Here is a 17,145-nt window from a genome sequence, read left to right as displayed (position 1 = left end):
CCCTGGTTCCGGTCTGATATCCTGCACTATTGGTTCTGGTCCAAAATCCAATACCATCGATTCCAATCTGAAATCCTATCCCAGTGTTGTCCAGTCCATTTCCATCCTGGTGTTGTCCAGTCTAGTTCCTTTCCAAAGATTCAGTCGTCAGCTGCCAGTAGAGGTAAACCCAAACCTACATGTCGGGTGCAGCAAAGTCCAAACTCCAATGCAGGGGCCCCTGGTTAGACTCTGCACCTCTGTTCTGGGTCTCAGCCAATTCCTCAGTACTGCTCAGTTTCCTTAAGCCTCAGACTACATATCATACTATACTATATAAGACCATCAAGTTTTCAGACTCGTGCTCAAGAACCAATTCCAACCAGTGCCTCCAGTTGGGCTCCACAAACAAACAAACAAACAAACACAAGCATGACAAGTAGTCTTGGATGATATTGAATAACAATATAAGACAAAGTAGAAACAAAAGTACAATCTAAACCATAAGGAAAGGAAAACCAGGAAATCATTGAATGATATTAAAATATAAAACCAGGTTACAACGGGAGAGATGCAGTAAACATTAATACTGAGCCGTACAAAAAGGAATCAAGTCGAAGATGAAATAACATACAAAGAAAGTAAGAACATAGGGCCTGATTCAGCAAGGCTCGCACGGCTGCATTCACACGCACCCGTTAGCTGTGAAAATATGCTAATGAATGCAATCGCACGGCAACCGCAGCACTATACCAAGACGCCAATCACTGTATAAAGCCGCCCACTTCCCATGACATGCATCCGCAAGTCAGTAAAAATATCGGTAACATTGAGTAACATCGGAACCTTTCGCACAGTTGTGGTTGACCTGACCCTACCACACAAACTGTTAAACTTCCTGTCACCATCTAGACCTCTACCAGCATATACAATTGCAGGGGCTTAATTATGCATGCCCCTGTAATGGCGTTCAAATGCACAGGCGTGCCTGCGTTCCGCCAACCACCCCCCTCTCCACCTCAAATGGTCACATCAGGCCAATCACTTTGCCATTGGACTGCGAGCTCACTGCGATTGCTTTCCGATCACACCAGCCAGTTAGTGCACACACACAGCGACAGAGCACAAACATTGACCTGCTGCGGGCAAACGCAGACGTACGATCCAACCTGAATAAGGCCGATAGCTCACTGAGAAAATGCTAAATAGTTTTAAAGGTCTATTAGATAAACATTATTCAAACAAAACTTTACCAATGAATGAACAGAATTTTCTGAAATACTAAATCCATCCACACCCATCATTTATGTCCAAGATCCATAAAGCTCAGAAAACCCACTTTGTAGACTAATAATTTCTGGAGTCAATAGTATCAATGCAAAGTTGTTAGCGCTTGTAGATTTTCACCTCCAGCCATTTGTAGATAAAAACAAATCCTATATGAAGGACACTCTCAATGTATTAGAAAAATTAGATGCGATAGTTTGGAAGGGGCAATATAATTTAGTAACAGATGTTACTTTTCTTTACACCATAATTAACCATAAGAAACACATTAAAGTTGTAAAAACAGTTTTACAAGATCCCGCATAAGAAAAAAGGGAGTATAAGATTTATCCTATAAAATAATACTTATAATAAATATTGTTGTTTTGAGGAAACTTATTACAGTATATAAAAGAGATTGGTATGGTAATGGACACCAGATTTGCTCACAGTTATGCCAATTTTTTCATGGCAAATTTGGAGGACCTGAACATTTGGTGTAGCAATCCATATTGGGGGAGTCTGGTGTCATGGCATTGCTGCATAGACAATGCCTTTTGTATATTGTTAGGCACACTTTTGGGATTACAAACAATAAAAAAATTCCTAAATTCTAATGTATTTAATATTTGCATTATGTTTCATTATAGCAGTATTAGGTTAAATTTCTTAGACCTTGATATATATATTAAGGGTAATAAAATAAATGCCAAACATTACAATAATTACATTGATGTCAACAGTGAACACCATCGGAGTTGGTTAAAGGGAATAACTGTAGGACAGCTAAAAAGAGTGACACAAAATCTTACTGATATTAAGTTTTCTCATGCCAAATTAAAGAAAGGGCCAATACATTTCTAAGAAAAGGATACAGTAAAGGAGTAATTGAAAAAGCTAAGAATAATATGTGAGTAGCTTATAATAGACTATTTATAAAACAACAATGAAAAAAAGAATGATAACATAATGAAGCTCATAAATACAGCTTGGCTTTTGTAAAAGGAGATGGATGATATTACAAGAAATTTGAGGAAATCTTTAAAAGACACTGGAATATGTTACTTAAGGATCCTATCTTAGGCCAATGTTTTCCTGCTATAATCAATTTCATTTTTGGAAGGCAAAATATCTCAAAGATACAGACGTATGAAAACAACTGTGTCTCACAGATATTGGTTATGTATTGCCTGCAGGAATGTGAAGTGTGAAAGAAGTAAATTGAATGACTTTGTAGTGAACAATCACACGTACAAGGGAGGTGCCTTTATCACTTTTAGAGATGTGCGGTTTGGTTTTCCGAAAAACCAAACTCTGGGGTTCCGAGTCAAATCGAGTCCCAGCTCGGATCACATTTTGGGTTTCTGGCTCGGGGCTGCTGTAAGTTCGGAACTTAGATTTAAAAACTGAATCTTGATTGTGGATTGCATGTAAACAGGTCCACAATATATGATTTTAGCTGTTTTTATCAATTTTAAAGAAAAAAAACTGAACCTGAACCAAAACACTTGAGGATGGTTTTGCCAAAACCATAACATTTGAGGTTGGTTTTGCCAATACCAAAACAAGGGGGTCTGTGCACATCTCTACTTTTAATACCAGCAATGGGATATATCTAACATGTGGATTGTTCTGTGTCAGACTCACATCAAGACAACTAAAAATACATGTTACTGAACATATAAGAGATATTAAAAAATTTTTGCGACAACCATTCTAAATCTTCCTATTTCAAGAAAACAGGCTTCTGGGGGATACAACACATACAAAATAATCAGAAATACAGGGACTCAGAAATGAACTACCCAAGGTAGAGATAAATACTTAATCTGCAAACCCTCTGCCTGCAGGGTTAATATTAAGACTTTGAACTGAAATGGTTTTTGATGTATGTATTTCTAATATTTGCACTTTATATTCTGCAATCATTGGTGTCTAATATAGTTAGTGTTGAGTCATAGAAAGAGGTGACTCAAAGAGAGAAAAATTTTCCTTGGTTGATGTACTCTTAATTCCTGATAATTGATACATTACATACAGCATAAAACTTAACTTTTAATTGTTTAAACAGACAAAACACACACAGACATATACATAAAGAAACTGCTCGCAATTGACACATATAGTGCTACAAATCACTTACTCCCTTTAGGAGCATAGATTGTAAAAATGGCTCAAAAAATACTTAGTATAAGTCTATTACTAATCAATTAGATTGTGTTAAATTAGCTAATTGCTGAATACACCATATATTATTGCATTAATGTAGTAGACCAAATAAATAGTATGTCTATTCAGTTAAATTGTGTTTAATTAGCTAATTGCTGAATACACCATATATTATGCATTATTGTAATAGACCAAATTCATGAACAATAAAAAGTGAAATATATCAGTGAAATAACCAATCTATTATATCACTCCTATGTAAGGTTTTAATAATAGTCTAATTATAGGTGTGATTTAAGTAGGGCATGACTGTTAGCATCCTCATAATTAGCCCCTATCAGAAGGTATACTTATAATACAATTCAGTAACATCCAATTTAAAAATATATTGAAACCAGGCAGTTAGATAGCATATATTGTAATATCCATATATATATATTATCTCTTGTTGGTTCATAATAATCCCATTTACATCCTCATGATTAACCCCCAAATTATGGGGTAATGTGGGTAATAATATATAGGACCAATCCAGGTAAGAGATAAACAGAAAAGAAAAGACGCCCACCCTCTTGGGGGAAGACCTCTCACCCCTGCATCCGTTTACCACTGGGGGTATTGAATGGGTCAGAGGGAGATGGAGACCTCCTGGGTGCAGGGTGAAACAATAAGGATGGATAAAGTGTCAGTTCCTGCTTTCCCTGTTGACTCCGGTTTCCCCCTTTTGCGAGTGTGCATTGCAGGGTGGTATCACCGGAGACAGCGGAATGAGGGGGCCAACATAGTTACCTGATTGCCCGGTATAAGTGTCTGTTTGGGGGAGGGATGGTCGGGAGCAGCGTCCCGCAGAGCAGTCTTGCCGCCGTCAGAAGTCGGGTCACATGGGTGCCCTGTGAAACACGGAGTCCTGGCGCTAGCTGATGACGCGCGTTTCACAGAGAGCTTGTTCACATCGGAGCCTATGTTCTCCCTGTGACAGCTTCTCCTTAAATAGCCCTAGGGTTTAGGTTGATGATCACAATTGGTATAAGTGATTAGAAGACTATTAATCTTCTATTTAGTGTTCATTTATCTTTTGAATAAAAACATTAATTATTCATCACTTATTATTTATAGGGGTATATTATCCTTATTTTAATTAAACACATTTTTTAAATAAAAAGTTATCATATTATTGCATGACTGAACACACAGAAAGAGTAACAAATTGTGTACACTGATCATTAGTTCATCTTTATTAACTATATGGATTTGTGTCTCATGTTATTCAAGAAGATACATAGTCCCTATTGTATCGTGGTAACAAAGTAATTATATTACTAAATATAGATTATAATAGAATATAAATATACATTTAGCATCCATAAGTGCCCTAATAATAGATATAGATATTTATTACTCCTAATAAGCATTATAACCCCAATTATCAAATTCTAATTTGATAAAAATATAAATAGTAAATCATATGGCATGAAAATTATTGCTGCCAAGATAATAATCCAGAAATTAAATAGCTATGAAATGTGATATAGTGACAAATTGAGATAAATTATGTGATTGTGTACAGTGTACATTACATAATTAATTAAGAATGTCATGGTGTTAAGGGAGAGAACCTCCAATTATTTATAAGATTAATAGTGACTAAGATAAAGATGAAAAATAAAAATTATTAATGTGAACTTGAAAAACTAAAACAAAAACTAAACCTTGTGTCAAAAAATAAAAAGTGCATATCTATTGGTGAAAATGTTCATAATAGCAATACAATCATAAAGAAGTGGTAAATTGGAATAATAACTTAAATAATATCATATTAATAAAAATATAAATAAAATTATGTATGTATTCTCCTATCCTCATGTGATCAGTCAATGCATTACAAACCAAATACCTGGTTAGTGAATAAAAAATGAAAAATAATAACAAATAAAAAATAAAATTTAAATAAGAGACAGAACATAAAGTCTATAGTGAGTAAAGAAGATCACTCAGAATATCCATTCGATTGCTCTTAATACATAGAGGAAGAAAATATCTCCATATATATGTGTACTAATAAGGGAACAACAAAGTTGGGTGTGACATCCACATCATGGCTTATACAGGCAGAAAGACTCCATAGTTGTTAGATTCATTGAGTCCTACTGGTATTAGTGAGCCCATCTTGAAAATCCACTTACTCTCCATTTTTAAAAGTTCTTTAATGGTGTCACCACCTCTTATGCCCATATGTAGTCTTTCAAGTCCAAAAACTCTTAAATCCTTAGTGTTATTAGGGTGGGCTAGAAAGAAATGCCTTGCCACTGAAGTGAGTTGTTTGTTCTTCCTTATATCTGCTGCTGCATTACGAATGTTGCCAAGATGTTCTAGGATCCTTGATTTTAACATCCTAGTGGTCATTCCTATATATTGCCGATCACAGGGGCATCTGATGCAGTATATCACATTTGTGGTTTTACAATTGATATAATCATTGATTTTGATATTCTCGCCATATTTGTTGTTTACCTCTGGTTGTTGGATCACATATTCGCATACTTTGCATGACCCACATGGGTAAGTGCCTTGATTCTATCCCTCTTATTAGAGGCTCTGACAAAATGGCTCTGGACCAGTTTATCCTTTAGATTCGGAGATCTCCTCCAACTCATTGATACTTTTTGCCACAATTTCTAATTCGAATCTGCATCATTAAGTAGAACATGCCAGTATTTGTTAAGAACATCCTGAATTTTACACCATTCATAGCAGAAATCACCAACAAATCTCATTTCCGGGGGTTCGTTTTGTAGTATCATTTTCTTTCTTTTGCTATCTTGAAAAATCAGGGTGTCTCTGTTCGTTTTCAATAATGAAGATTTAGCTTTTCTGATGTTCCTTATGCTATATCCTCTCTCTTTGAGTCTTACCACCAATTCTTCACTCTTTACTTTGTACACCTCATCGTCAGAGCAATTACGTCTTAGATGTAAAAATTCCCCTTTGGGGATATTTGAAAGTGTGGATGGAAAATGTGAGCTTGAGCAGTGGAGCAGGTTATTTGTAGCTGTTTCCTTTCTATACAGCTCAGTAGATAGCATATCATTACTATCTCTATAGAGTTTCAAATCAAGGAATGTTATTTCAGTCTCACTTATATTGTGGGTCAATCTCAAATTCAGATCATCTTCATTGAGTAGTGTGATAAACTCTTCGAGGGGTGTTCTTTCTCCCTCCCATATCATCAGAACATCATCTATGTATCTCATCCACATCATGATGTTTTTTGTGTATCTGTCATACTTTTCATGGAAAATGATTTCTTGTTCCCACCAACCTAGATATAGGTTGGCGTAGGTGGGGGCACATGCTGCCCCCATAGCTGTGCCCCTGACCTGTGTATAGAACATGTTATAGAATGTAAAAATGTTTTTGTTCAAAATAAAATGTAAAAGTTCCAATAAAAATTCTTTGAAATCGTCCATTCCTTCTGTTCTCAAAAAATATTCGACAGCTTTGATACCTTTCTGATGGCTGATACTGGTATAGAGGGACTCTACATCTAAGCTCACCAATAGATAATTTCTTTCCAATTTGGTATCATGAATCTTGATTAAAACATCCATCGTGTCCCGTGTGTATGAGGACAAACTCTCCACATGTTTCCTTAGATGTATGTCAACAAAGGTACTTGCTCTCTCAGAGATACCCCCTATCCCTGAGACGATTGGTCTACCGGGAGGTTTTTTTATATCCTTATGTACCCTTGGAAGTAGGTAAAAGGTTGGAGTACGAGGATTATCGTTTTTAAGATATTCAAATTCCTGTTTCATAATAATTCCATTGGATCTTGCTCTATTGATAATCCCATCATAGATGATTTTGCAGTTCTCTGTTGGATTAAACATTGATTTATGATAACATTCCTGATTGTTTAGTTGTCTCATTGCTTCTGCCATATACATGGAAATAGGCCAGATCACTATATTACCCCCCTTATCAGAGGGCTTAATAACCACATCATCCCATTTGGCTATTTCATTTAAGGCTTGTCTTTCTTTTTTGCTGAGATTATCCCTATATCTCGGTATCTTCCTCATCTTGTGGATTTGGTCCAGTTCCTTGCTTACTAAATTCATAAATATTCCCACTTTTGGGCATATATGGTCTTGTGGGGTAAAATTAGACCTCTTCTTACAAATTTTACGACCTGATTGTACTCCACTTTCCCTTTCTGAGGATAGTTCTTCGAGAATTTGAATCATTTCCTGATCCTGTGTGGTCAGTGAGTCTGTATCCTCTCCATCCAATAATATATGCTGTTCTCCCAGTTTCTCTTGTTGGGCATGAAATTTGGTTAATAATAACTTTCTACCAAATAATTTCAGATCTCTTTCCCAACCAAAATGGTCAAGACTTATTATGGGTGAGAATGTTAGTCCACGACTAAGCACTTCTGTTTGTTCAGATGTGAGGGAATGCTCTGAAAGATTAATAATCTTCAATTGTGAATCTTTTGTCAAAAGTTTTTGTTTCTCCTCATCGGGTACCTTACAGTGGGTGGAGAGTCCCACCTTGAAGTTTCGTATCGTATAACTTAATAGACTTATACTATTTATTTGGTCTACTACATTAATGCAATAATATATGGTGTATTCAGCAATTAGCTAATTTAACACAATCTAACTGATTAGTAATAGACTTATACTAAGTATTTTTTGAGCCATTTTTACAATCTATGCTCCTAAAGGGAGTAAGTGATTTGTAGCACTATATGTGTCAATTGCGAGCAGTTTCTTTATGTATATGTCTGTGTGTGTTTTGTCTGTTTAAACAATTAAAAGTTAAGTTTTATGCTGTATGTAATGTATCAATTATCAGGAATTAAGAGTGCATCAACCAAGGAAAATTTTTCTCTCTTTGAGTCACCTCTTTCTATGACTCAACACTAACTATATTAGTACTATCTGTACTTTTCCAATGGTGCACCACCAGCAATCTTATGTGAATTATTTAGGAATTGTATCCTATCTTTATTTCTTACCAAAAATGCTGGTCGTTGATTATTAAGTTGATTGTCTCAATTAACTGAGATTTCTGTCCTGTGCGCTTTCTAATAATCCCCTTGCCCCCTTCCCTTTTCCTGAATCATTGGTGTCTGCAGAGTCCAAGAAAAATATCAATTTGGAATGCAAACATGATGCTTTTCAACATGTTGACATCACTTCTGCCCCAGTGTCCAAACTGGCATGTATTCTCCTTGAAAAATGCACAAGCTGAAACTCGTTGGAGAACTCGACATTACACACACCAGGAAGACAAAAGACTGCATACACCCACATACCTCCCAACATGACCCTCTCCAGGAGGGACACAGTGCTCTGGTCCTGGACTTCCCTGGTAATTTATGATTGGTGGTGGCTCCAGGGGTGGGGCTGCAGTACAGTCCAAAATCAAAATAGGTGAGTCACACCAACTGCCAGTGAGTACCAGTGATGTTTAGCAGCATGTGAAATGACAGTTGGTGTGACTCCCCTATCTTACTTTTGAACTGCGCTGCAGCACCACCTCTTACCAGGGAAGTCCAGGACCAGAGCATTGTGTCCCTCCTGGAGAGGGTCATGTTGGGAGGTATGCACCCATTCCCGTTATGCAGCTGTAAGAAGCACCGGACCAGCCGCGGTCATGCGATACAACCAGGAGAGACCTGACAAATAACATCCAGCTGGCAGGGGAAAGGAGCAGCGGACTGACCACACAGAGGGAGGTAAGTCTCCAACAGGAGGGGGTGCACAGCAAAAGATTCCATTTTGGAGCCTAAACCATAACATCCCCTCCCCAGATAGCAGCTGTCCCCTCTGGTGCGCAATGCAGGTCGGCACCTGTTAACCAGGTGCTTTTCCAGCATTCACCCGGAGTGAGGATGCTCAGTCAAGAGAAAAAATGCTTTCATGTCCGGTGCTCTGCCGTACTACTTGCCACCGGGAAGATCACTCCGGGCAAAGAAAGAACCTCATCACTGATTGAAAAGACTAGCTGGATGTCGCAGGTCTCCATAATATCTCATACCCTCCTGGTATATGTACAAGTGTACCTGGTACCCACTCACATTGATTTATTTAGACATTTGGACCCAGGTCAATGACATATTACATATTCACAGGAAATACTGGATTGTTTTGGCTGCTCAATTTACAGGGTATCGGTGAAAGCTGGACTGGACAAGATTCCGGAACGCCGGACTGGGATAGCTCCTTGCAGCGACCTCTGCTGCTGAGTAGCTGTCAGTTGTATAATGCGCATCCCCATCCGGGGGTGTTTCTGTGACAGGCAGGGAGCGTTCATTATAGTGGCTCCCTGCCGGACCAGATGCCGGGACACCGGAACGGACCAGCTCTGCTGCTAAGAAGCTGTGTCCGGGGGTTGTGTAGTGCTGCGTAGTGACAGCCTGTCACCGGGGGAGAGGGAGAGATTACAGCCAGCTCCCTCAGACAGTCAGCACGTATCGGCGTCCCGGCATCTGGTCCGGCAGGGAGCCACTGTAATGATCAATCCCTGCCTGTCACTGACACCCCCCCAGACGGGGACTCATTATACAGCTGAGGTCGCTGCAGGGAGCTGTCCCAGTCCGGCGTTCCGGAATCTTGTCTGGTCCGGCTTTCACCTAATCCGCAATTTACATGTTTACTGGACTAATATCACAATAGCTTAACATTGTTTTGATTTTATCTGCTGCTCTATCTGCATCATCTTGGATCATTTATCATTATTGGCTGATTCAGTTGGATACATAAAATTTTTGACCCAATCACAATTACAGGAGATATATGTTTATTATTAACATTGTATGTTTACAACAATGAGAATATAACCATTCCCACTGTGTTTTGATGCATAGCTGGTTTGTGCCTATGTAGAATATTGACACTGATGCTCTTAGTAAGAGTACATTTTCTGATTATTATTTTTTATTTTTTATATTTTGTCTGTCACCTGTAATATGCCTACATGGTTTGTGTACTTGATGCAGATGATGACTTAACATTAATTCTTAAATAAAGGATTTGTGTCATAACTTGCAGTTTACATTCTCTCACTCTTTCTTAGCTGGACACATTAAGATTGATCTATCAATCTGACATTGAGCCCCACTGTTCATTTATAGGTATACGCAATCACACTAGCTACAGTATAGTACTTTGAAAGGGATATTTGAAGTGCAGCACTTTGGTCAATCAATTTAAATCAACGTCTGTCTTGGTCACTGTGGTGGTGACAATGAGCTCTATTTCTTAACATTATTTTTACTAAAATAAAGAGAAAAAGGGTGTTTTCACACCCTTTTCACATTATTTTAGTATCACCTACAGTTACTAAAGGGCAATTGGAGCAGAATTCGTAAAATTCTACTCCAACCTCTAAGTATCACTTATTTTTAGTAAGCAGATCGCATTTCCCATAATTGTAATGGGAAATGTGATCTGACCAAAGTTACTAAAAATAAATTGTAAAAAAATACCAGGGAAAGCCCTGTGATAATAACGCCACCTGGAGGTGGCATTATCCAGGTCTCCCCCGGTTACTGGACTTCTACTATGCTCTAAAAGGCAGAGCAGAGCCCGGAGCCGGTCCCAGTGATCAGCTGTGTGGTCTAAACAGACCGCAAGCTGATACACTGCAAAAAAAAATTCACTTACCTGACTCCAGGGACCGGTGGTCAGGGCTCCAGTCAGCTGGTCTCCCATGCTGCACTGCGGCCCGGTCATCAGCTGATCGGGTCCAAGTGCAGTATGGGATATCAGCTGACCGGAGGCATGGAAGACATCACCGGAGCACCGATGACTGTAGGTAAGTGCTATTAAGGGAGGGGGGGTCGCAGGCGGTCCACGATCGCAGGGCGTGGGGCTTAGCACTGGGGGGCGGGGCTTAGCACTGGGGGGGTACCATTATCGGCTGGTCGGCGCATGTGCGAGGCACTAGTCACGGTATTTTTTGGCGAAAATATCATGACTAGAGTGCGGAGGGGATTCGCAGGGACAGAGCTTTCTCGCAAGCTCTGTCCCTGCAAGGGATTTGTAGTCAATCCCTGTGATATTGCCTGAATTCACAATGTGAATTCAGTCGATAATATCACTCTACAATCTGCATTACAAATGCGGATTGTAGTAAATAGAGCCCTAATACTGTAAATCGCCTGCTTATATTTTGTTTGCATGCATAAAATGACAGAAACTTGACCCAGTAGTCATACACCTTGAAAACTACTGCTGTAGACAGTCTAAACACATTGGTGAAGAAAGGATGTTTCAAAAACACCAGAGACATCGGTAAAACAAAAGGCAGCATCAGGATCAAGACAGATTTCCGGAAACCTGCTTTTGGACTTTCTGATATATTTTCTATATGTTTCCCATAGGAAGAAAGGCACCCATGAGGTTCTATTATTATCTGTCAACGCTGTCTTTATTATATAAAGCCGGCTTCTTGCATCTTTCCAGTAAGTGTGTCTATGTATTAAATATATGCTTTTAAAAATGACAGTGCACTAGATTCTCCTCGTCCCTTTGTTTTACTATTATAATATAGAAATGGATGTCTCTATGAGGAAAAATCAATGGTAGAGATTTAGCAAAGCTTGGAGAGAGATAAAGAGGAGAGAGATAAATTATCAACCAATCAGCTCCTACAGTAACTGTCATTTTTCATAAATAGACCCAGATTTATCAATTAGTGATATTCTTGTTATCACTTGTTACTAATCTTAAATGGCGCTCCAACCAATCAGCTCCTGTCATGTGTTTGAAAATTGACAGTTAGAAGTTGATTGGTTGGAGCACCATTTATGATTAGTAATGAGTGATAACAAGAACATAACAATCTTTAAAATGATAGTTAGGAGCTGATTGGTTAGTACTTTATCTCTCTCCAAGCTTTGATAAATATTCCCCAAAAAGTCTAGAATTGAGTACACTACTGTTTTAACAACTCACATGTAAGTGGAAACCCTGTAAGCACATCACAAAAGGGGGAAGTGAGCGCCATAGGGAAAAATATGGTATTTAATTCTTTTTTCTATTTGATTTTCTATATTTTTTTTATCAATCATTTTAGATGTATCTGTAGATATTGCACACAGATTGTCTTCTGCTCAGAAACCAGTTTGCTTATGCTGGGTACACACTGGCCGATATATTGGTCGATCAATTGATCGGCCAATATATCGTGCCCCCGTCGGCCAGTGTGTACAGACGATATGTCTGAGAACAACGTAGTTCACAGACATATCACATTGGCTGTGCTGCACAGCCGATGGTCAGATATGTCTGCAGACATATCTGTCACTCAGCAAGTGTGTACGGGCGATCAGCCGATCGCCCGTACACAGGGGTGCAGAGAGGGGGGGGGAGCCGCGAGCGGGTACTACTTACCCGGGTCCGGCACAGCTCTCCATCTACAGCAGCCCAGCACACGCTGCTGTGTGCTGGGCTGCACTGGGAGACTGTCCGAGTCAGCAGCCCAAGTAGTATCCTATGCCAAAGGGGGGGAGCGATCTGTGCGCCGGGCTGAGTGGCACACAGCGCCCCCTTCCCAGCGCGCAGCACCGCGTCAGAATTTTTTCCCCGAAGGGGGCGTGGCCATGCCTCCCCAAGATTAGGTCACGCCCCCTACCCGCCCCCAGTCCAGCTCGACCCGCTGCAGCAGCAGATGATGGTCATTCAGTGTGTATTAATGACCATCATCTGCAGATATATATATATCTGTCAGGTGTGTGCCCACCTTTAGTTTAATTGGATCAAACTGGCAATTTCATTCAAGCTAAAACCCAACAGCCACAGTTGTAGATACATTTATTTATTACCAGTTATTTATATAGTGCACACATATTCCTCAGCGCTTTACAGAGAATATTCGGCCATTCACATCAGTCCCTGCCCCAGCAGAGCTTACACTCTATATTCCCTATCACATGCTCACACACGTACACACTAGGGTTAATTTGTGTTGGGAGTAAATTAACCTACCAGTATATTTTTGGATTGTGGGAGGAAACAAGAGTACCCAGGGGAAACCAACGCAAGCACAGGGAGAGTATACAAACTCCGCACAGGTAGGGCCGAGGCGGGAATCGAACCCATGACCACAGTGCTGTGAGGCCGTAATGCTAACCATTACACCGTCTGTGCTGCCTTAATTAGCATATCACTACACTTACAAACATGGCGGTCATTTTGTAATCAATAGAATATAATCTATTATATGTTTTAGGGGGAATTCAATTGTTTTTGGGGCACCTTAACTAATGGGCGCCCGAAGGAGTAATTCAATAGTTGCTTTGTTCGGGCGTGAGAGCTGGCAGCGCCATCATTTCTGCTTGCAGCCTCCTGATGTGGCGGACAGGATGGGTTTAACAGCGTAAAGCCACATAAAGCTTTTGGACGCGACAAGCACGATATTTTAATGGACACCCAAAACAATTGAATCCCCCCTATGTTAGCTTTAACAGAGTTTTGGTATTTTATATGTTTATTGTCTAGTTATGTGAGTTAGTTCTGTGGTCATTTTTGTTTCAGGTTTCAGGACATGTGCATTGATTTTCCCTGAAAGTTCAGGAGTCTCCTGGAGATTTTGGGAGAGTAGGTACGTATGGCTCAGACAGAGCAGTGACTTGCGGAAATTTAATCTGAGCAGATACACTTATAGGATCTCACCACAAGTCCCCCTCCTATACTAGACTTGCGTTAAGTATTGTTCATATTTATCATATCAGCCATTAATACAGTAGTTATATAATCTATTGCAGCAATGTGAAGCAGGAACAAGAGGCAAGGCTTGCAGGTACTTGATATCATTGAATTTGTAACTAAAATAACATCTCCCAACACTTTGTAAGAAGCATGTTTTGTCTTTTCAGTCATTTAAATATCAGCCGGCATGGAAATTAAAGGGAGTACATGTAATACAATCCCCACAACTTGAATCTACAATTACATATAATAATAATTTCTCCATTTATCATGGACAGTGCATATTTCATGCTTATTAACTTACCTTCTCTTCCAAGTAGCTTAAAACAAGGTTTACAACCTTTTTGGAAACAGGGTACATGTAAGCCTGAGAGTCTTTAGAGAATGCTTCATCTTTGAACACTTCATAATCCATCTGTGCAGATCTGAATATTGATAGTTGTTGAGAAATTAAATTACAAGGTTTACATTTGTCATTTTTGAGAGTTGTTTCCAAAAATATTAATTCAAAGTAGTTTCCAAACATTATAGTGTGCATGTCACCGTAATACAAACAGATATGATGCAAACCCTTAACATGCATTTACAGTGCTAAGTTAAAAAAAACAAAAAACACTATTTTAAAAATAGGTGCACTCCCTGTCCTCTGTCAAACAATATGGTGTTTTTACAGTGCAACGGTTAGGAATTTTTTAGGTCTCGGTAACAAGTTACTAAAAGAAACCAATAATTGACAACCCTTGGTGGCTAGTAAATGCATCATTCATAAAAGTGCCTACTTTCCTTTCTGGCTCTGAGCATGGATTAGTTCCTATCAGCATATACCAATGAAGACTGATAGCAACTCAGAGACACTGAGGAAGACAGGGGGAGATCATGCATGCAATGATAAGATAATAATTTTAATCAGCTTTTGCTAGAATTCAAAACAGGGTTCTGGAGCACAGAGCGGCGCATAGCAGGGCCTGCTCTAGGTGTGTTCGACCAGTGCGGTTGAACAGGCGTGCCACCCATAGAGGGCGCATCCCTCCCCAACATCCCGATTTCAGCGGGATAGTAGTGTCCCGCTGTTCCAACCATGGGCCGGTGGCCCGCGGGTGGTCAAATCGGAAGTTTGGGGACCCCCACCGCCACAGCTGTGCCAGACCCTGGAGTCTGAATGGATGCTGCGCACATACACGCGGCATCCATTCAGTGACGGGAGAGGGCTGGGGGAAGCCCAGCTAGTGAGGCTGCCCCCAGCCTGACGTTATTTGGAGGCATGCCATGCGGGCATGCCTCCAAATAATGTCACATAGGGGGCATGGCCTATGGTAATTAGGCCATGCCCCCATTTTTTTGGGGATGTTGGGGCGCACTGTAAAGAGCCGGCACAGGGTGCTCCCAAAGTGTACTGGAAGCAGTGGCAGCACTGGGTTCAGGGGCACCCAGTGTGGCCAATAAACCTCCTGTGCATGCCAGAAAAGGGGGCAAGGCCTTGCGGTAAGGGGGCATGGCTTCGCAGCACCCCCCATTTTATCTTTCTGGGTGTGTGCCCAGCACTTCCAGAGATGCTAGGCTGTCCTAGAGAGTGACTCAGTTTTGGCTAGGGGTGTGCACCGGCCACTTTTCATGTTTTGTGTTTTGGTTTTGGATCTGGATCTTTCTTCATGTTTTGGATCTGGATTGGTTTTGCCAAAACCACCCTTCGGTGTTTTGGGTTCTGGGTTTTGTGTTTTGGATCTGTATTTTTTTTGAAAAAAGCATAAAAACAGCTTAAATCACAGAATTTGTTTTTTTTCGTTCCTACACTATTATTAACCTCAATAACATTCATTTCCACTCATTTCCAGTCTATTCTGAACACCTCACAATATTGTTTTTAGGCCAAAAGGTTGCACCAAGGTAGCTGGATCACTATGCTAAGCGACACAAGTGGTCGGCACAAACACGTGGCCCATCTAGGAGTGACACTGCAGTGGCAGTCAGGATGGCAGTGAAAAACTAGGCCCCAAAGAGTACATACTGCAAAGAAAAAAAAAGAGGTGCAAGATGGAATTGTCCTTGGGCCCTCCCACCCACCCTTAAGTTGAATAAACAGGACATGCGCACTTTAACATACCAATCATTTCAGCGCCAGGGTCTGCCACATGACTGTGGCTAATATGATTGGTTCGTTTGGGCCCCCACAAAACAAGCTGGCAATTAATCTGTCCCTGCACAAACTGGCTCTACGGAGGCAAGATGTTGTCCTCATCCACCGATTCCTCACCCTCTTCAGTGTTGTTTACATCCTCATCCTTACAGAGCATTAATTCGTCCCCGCTGGAATCTACCACCACAGGTCCCTCTGTACTTTCTGGAGGCTGGTCTGCACAGTGATGTTGGTGTCCCTCGGCTCCCTGTCACTGAAGAGGAGACGCCATTTTGGTGTCACTCCTCTGAGGGTGACACCCGGTGTGGTCCGCACCCATTTTGGTGTCACCCCCTCTGAGGGTGACACCTGGTGTGGTCCGCACCATCCAAGTCATGCCACTGGCTTGATGAATTTGCATCTAAATAGCAAGAGTTTTTTTTTAGAGCATATATTGCTTACTGTAGCGTGCAGGCATGATGGTATTGCAAAAACTGTAGTATATGCATCTTGTTTATGCCAAGAGATATGGATGCACAGTGATATTAGCAAATTATAAAATTATACTACACATTTCACACACAATATAGTCCATGTCTAGACAGTTTTATTATTACATAATAAAGTCACATTTTCAATGCAAGTAGCACTATTGTATAAAAGCAAAACCAAGAAGGCTTTGTCTTTATAAAGTCACTGGATTATATCTCGCATCAAAATCACAGAAAAAGTACCACTTTTGCATTGGACCCTGTTACTTTCTGGCCTTCTTGACTAGAGCAGCATTTGAGAGTCTAGTTTGGTCATCATTTTGTGATGTGATTGTTTACATGCAGTAGTCAGTAGCTCAAGTAGATTTCAACATGTAGTTAACATGTCCAACTCTCCAAC

This window comes from Taudactylus pleione, unplaced genomic scaffold, assembly GCF_031769625.1.
Source record: "Taudactylus pleione unplaced genomic scaffold, aTauple2 ptg000500l, whole genome shotgun sequence".
Taxonomy (NCBI): domain Eukaryota; kingdom Metazoa; phylum Chordata; class Amphibia; order Anura; family Myobatrachidae; genus Taudactylus; species Taudactylus pleione.
The sequence above is the reverse complement of the archived record's forward strand: the minus strand, read 5'-3'. Positions refer to the sequence as shown.